Source organism: Squalius cephalus (assembly GCF_949319135.1).
Source record: "Squalius cephalus genome assembly, chromosome: 24".
Taxonomy (NCBI): domain Eukaryota; kingdom Metazoa; phylum Chordata; class Actinopteri; order Cypriniformes; family Leuciscidae; genus Squalius; species Squalius cephalus.
The window spans coordinates 25,620,824-25,625,824 of record NC_137145.1 but is presented as its reverse complement, the minus strand read 5'-3'; positions in this window follow the sequence as shown (position 1 = coordinate 25,625,824).

Below are 5,001 nucleotides of genomic sequence, written 5' to 3'. Positions count from 1 at the left end.
CAGTCCGCCACGTGGTTGCTCTTACCGGCAACGTGCTGCAAGTCCGTGGTGAACTCGGAAATGTAAGACAGATGCCGTTGCTGGCGGGCAGACCACGGCTCAGCCACCTTGGCCATGGCAAAAGTCAGCGGCTTGTGGTCCACAAAAGCAGTGAAGTGTCGGCCTTCTAGCGGGGAACGAAAGTGTCTAATGGCGAGGTAGAGACCCAGCAGCTCCCGGTCGAAAGTGCTGTACTTCCGCTCACAAGGGCGCAGCTGACGGCTAAAGAAAGCCAGCGGCTGCCAGGCCCCGCCCACCCACTGCTCGTAAACAGCGCCGACAGCGTAATCCGAGGCGTCTGAGGTGATGGCAATGGGGGCTGTCGCAGAAGGATGCGCCAGCATGGTGGCGTTCGCTAGTGCTGTTTTAGTGGCATCAAAAGCCTTGACTCTGCTCTCAGTCCAGTCCACAGCGTGTTTGGGTTTACCCTTCAGGGCCTCGTGCAAAGGCCCCATGAGCTGAGCGGCTCGAGGGATGAAGCGGTGATAAAAATTTACCATGCCGAGGAACTCCTGCAGGGATTTGACAGTGGGTGGGCGTGGGAACTGCATGACTGCCTCCACCTTTGATGGGAGAGGAACTGCCCCGTCCTTAGTGACTCTGTGTCCTAGGAAGTCGATGGTGGAGAGACCAAACTGGCACTTGGCGGGGTTGACAATTAGTCCATGGTGGCTAAGCCGCTCAAAAAGGGTTTGGAGGTGCGCCAGGTGCTGAGACTTGGATGTGCTTGCTACCAGGATGTCATCCAAGTACACAAAAAGGAAAGGCAGGTCCCGCAAAACAGAGTCCATGAGGCGCTGGAAAGACTGGGCAGCGTTTTTAAGGCCGAACGGCATGCGTAGGAACTCAAACAGACCAAACGGAATGATTACTGCTGTTTTGGGAATGTCCCGTGGGTGTACCGGCACCTGATGATATCCCCGGAAGAGGTCCACCTTGGAAAAAATTACCTTGCCAGCCAGGTGTGCTGAAAAATCTTGTATGTTCGGGACTGGGTATCGATCAGGTGCCGTTGCCTCATTAAGCCGCCGGTAGTCGCCACACGGGCGCCAGCCGCCGCCAGGTTTGGGGACAATGTGGAGGGGTGATGCCCATGGGCTGTCGGATCGGCGTATTATGCCCAGGCGTTCCATGTTTGCAAACTCAGCCTTTGCAACGGCAAGCTTGGTCGGGTCGAGGCGCCGAGCGCGGGCGTAAACGGGTGGACCAGCAGTGGCAAGATGGTGCTCCACACCATGCTTCACAGTAGATGCAGAGAAAGTGGGCTGAGTGAGGGCTGGGAAACTGGCCAGTAGACGGTGGAAGTCATCGGAAGCTGAGAGCATGTTAGACAGTCGGATGGGGTCAGCCTCGCTGAGCGTGCACGTATAAGAACAAAACGTGACAGCATCAATCAGACGGCGGTTCTTAACATCTACCAACAGTCCATGTGCACACAAAAAATCGGCGCCGAGGAGGGGAACGGCAACCTTTGCAGTAACAAAGTCCCAACCGAACTGCTGTCCTCCGAAGCACAGTTCGACATACCTTGTTCCATATGTGCGGATGGGGCTACAGTTGGCAGCTTCCATAGGGGGGCCGTGGCTGTCGGTCACCATGTCCAAACGGGATGCAGGCAGAACGCTCCTTTGTGCTCCCGTGTCGCACAGAAAACGGCGACCGGAGATGCTATCGCGGATGAAAAGCAGCCTGCCTACTCGGCCGACACTCATGGCCACTACTGAGCGCCGGCCCTGGCATTTCCCGAAACACTGAAACTGCATGGTGGACGGCATTTGTTGGCCTTGGTTCCAAACTTTGCATGATAGAAACACAATCCAGAGAGCTGTTGGGTGCCAGAAAACTGCTGCCGACGAGAAGTAGTCGCAGCAATAAGTGTGGAGTCGTCCTGTGTCACTGAAGAAATATGTGCAGGGGAAAACGCGGCCACACAATGTCCCTGACTCGCCAGGACAAATTTATCAGCCTCTTCAGCTAGTTTACGACAGTCAGTGATTGTGGTGTTGGCTAATGCAGCTCTCACTTGGGAAGGCAGCTGACGCAGGAAAAGCTGGATGAAAAGAAAGTCAGGTCTGTGTTCGCCCAAAAGATCCAGCATACGGTCCATGAGCTCGGACGGTTTGCTGTCACCCAGTCCTTGAAGTGAGAAAAGCCTGCTGGCTCTCTCAGTGTCCGACAGTTCAAACGTTTTCAACAGGTGGGTTTTAAGTGCTGTATACTTCTCGTTTTCGGGAGGATTTGTAAGAAGGCTAACCACCCTGGATGCTGTTGAATTTCCGAGAGCAGACACAACGTAGTAATATTTGGTCGTATCCGCGGTGATCTCACGCAGCGCGAACTGCGCTTCCGTCTGGGCGAACCATGCAGATGCTGACGATTCCCAGAATTCGGGGAGTTTGAGGGTGACAGCGTTCGCGGTCATGATCGCGTCGTGTCTCTGGATACGTCCAGCAGACTAATGTCGGGGTCACCAGTGTGGAAATTGCAGTAATTTGCAAGAGACAACTTCTCACTTTGAGCACACGAATGCGTGTGTCGTTTATTTTACAAGGTAAACAAAACCACGGAAGAATGGCGCTGAACCGCGTCCTCTGTAATCACGCCTTCCCAACATCTTAAAGGGACCGCGATCCCTGAACAGTTATGCAGAAAAACAATGTACAGAACTACACTTAATAACAAAGGTGAATTATGTCTTTCACATTCACTACATATATATATATAAAAAGAGGAATCTGAATTGTATTGAATTTGAGACTGCTAATTAAGCAGTACATTTTGACCTGTGATTTTATTTTCTCTACTGTTATTTTTTTCTTTCAAATTCTATTGTATTTCATTTAATTTCATTTTGATTTTATATTTTATTTTTATTTATTTTTTCTTGGAGAACGAGAATAAAAGGTATTCTTAAAGGGTTATCATTTGGAAGGATTGTATTTGAATTTAAAACGTTTACTTAACCTTAAATAAGCCAATTAGAAACAAATTGAATAAATAGGTAAACAAATAAATTATAGATATATATTAATAGAATAAGGGTAAATTAAATTTATTAGCTTGAAACTAAATAGGTCATAAAAAAGAGAAACAATAATTTTTATGAACTAAATAGGAAATATAAATTAGGGTTATAGTAAGGTTACATTTATTTGTTCCACGGCAAATCCTTGCTGTTCTCCTGGTCATTATATATATTTTTTTTTTTTTTTCCTTTCCCCACTGTGTGATGTGATGTGATGTTTAAAAATTTCACTGCTTTAATGTTTAATTCCTTAATACATCATCCCAAATTTTCTAACGCAACGAGTGTTTGTCATTAATTCTTTCTCCCCTTGCTGTTAGCGCAGTCTCTTGAGCGATTCTGGTCTTCTGGTCACTGGTCCAAATTTTGAAGCGGTGCACTTCACGCTCATTTGCATATTTCGCTGTTTGTAAGTGAGGGTTGCACTGTCGCCGCGACGCAGGTTACAATAACATTCGTATTTATCCCCCAAACTCAGGCGTGACCACTTGGGCACGAGAAAGGGTCCAGCAAAAGCTGAATAAATATTTGGGTGCTAGATGTTTATTGTTCTTTTGTTCCACTTGGGTATTTAAAGGGGATTGACAAACCACTCAAGGAAGCATCTGTAAACAGAACTTCCCACACTGTTGCTGTGTGTCTCTATTGCCAGGTATGCTGACTCTTTTAAACTATTTTTGATATTGCATTTTGAATTATGTTTGTATTTTATGCTGATCAGTTATGTATTGTGTATTCTGTTTAATCCTTTTTAATTGATGCTTAATCCTGCCTGGCAAAATAAATGTTACATCTTGATTTATTCTGAAGTATTCTGAAATCATTATTTTAGTAAATTAAGGAGGCTGGTGCTACCACAAATCTTAGTTAAGGTAGGTCAAACTAAAGGCGCATGTATGAACGGAGCAGTAGGCACGTCATCTGAAGACCTTTTGATTTCTGTCTATCACTGATTTAGCAAGTTGTATGGAAATGGCTAAAATAAACTACACTTTTTTGTACAAGTGAGCAGTAGGCAACTGACTTAGGAGGTATTAGCTAACCCTACATCCACTGACTAAAATCAGTAAATTGACTAAATTGCATAAATATATAAAGTAATGAAACGTCACTTTGCACCTCATCCAAAATGATTTGCCCAGGAATTTCATTAAGATTAATGAGACCAAAGAAAGCCAGTTAGATATTCAGAAGACAAATGATGTCTCAAGTTTAACCACTACATAGACATCAGAGCCAGTGGCTGAGGTAAGGCTTTTCCAGTGGGGTACATATGCGTGTGCTGAGCGCCCGGTGATCGAATAGATCTCACAACTTTTCTGGATCGACTGGATCTCTTAAATTTTCAATTAGGCGCACTCTTTATCAATAAACCACAGATTTGAGCTTTAAAAAACTACATTCTTGCCTTAAAAACTCTTAATAATAAATTACCTGGGTTTTCTCCTCCGCTATTGACATTTGCTGGTAGGTGCGATATGCATTGCTGTCTCAAGTCCTCACAAGTCTCCTCTCGATGCATCCTTGATAAAAGGGGCGGATTAAGAACACCTCCGGGGATTTGAACTGTACTTGGCTGGATGTGAACTTTGAATTGGAACAGTACTTGGGTAGCGACTGATGAAGTTTCACAAGTCCAGAAGAACACGAGTACAGACAAGAATGCAGATTGAGAAACAGCCCAAGAGTACTGCACGTTCTTGTGTCCATTGGATAGGGTAGACATATCGATACTCGAAACCACTATTAGCAATACAGCGATTGGCATTGGCAAATTGGCATTTATGCGCTGCAAAAGTCTGAACGAAACAGCGCTGTATACTAATCAGAATGGAGCATTCTCACACAGATGAATCAATTGCCTTGTATATTAATAACAACTAAAGGGATTCTGTTAGTACAAACAGTATGCGAACAGCACACAACCATGTAGATTT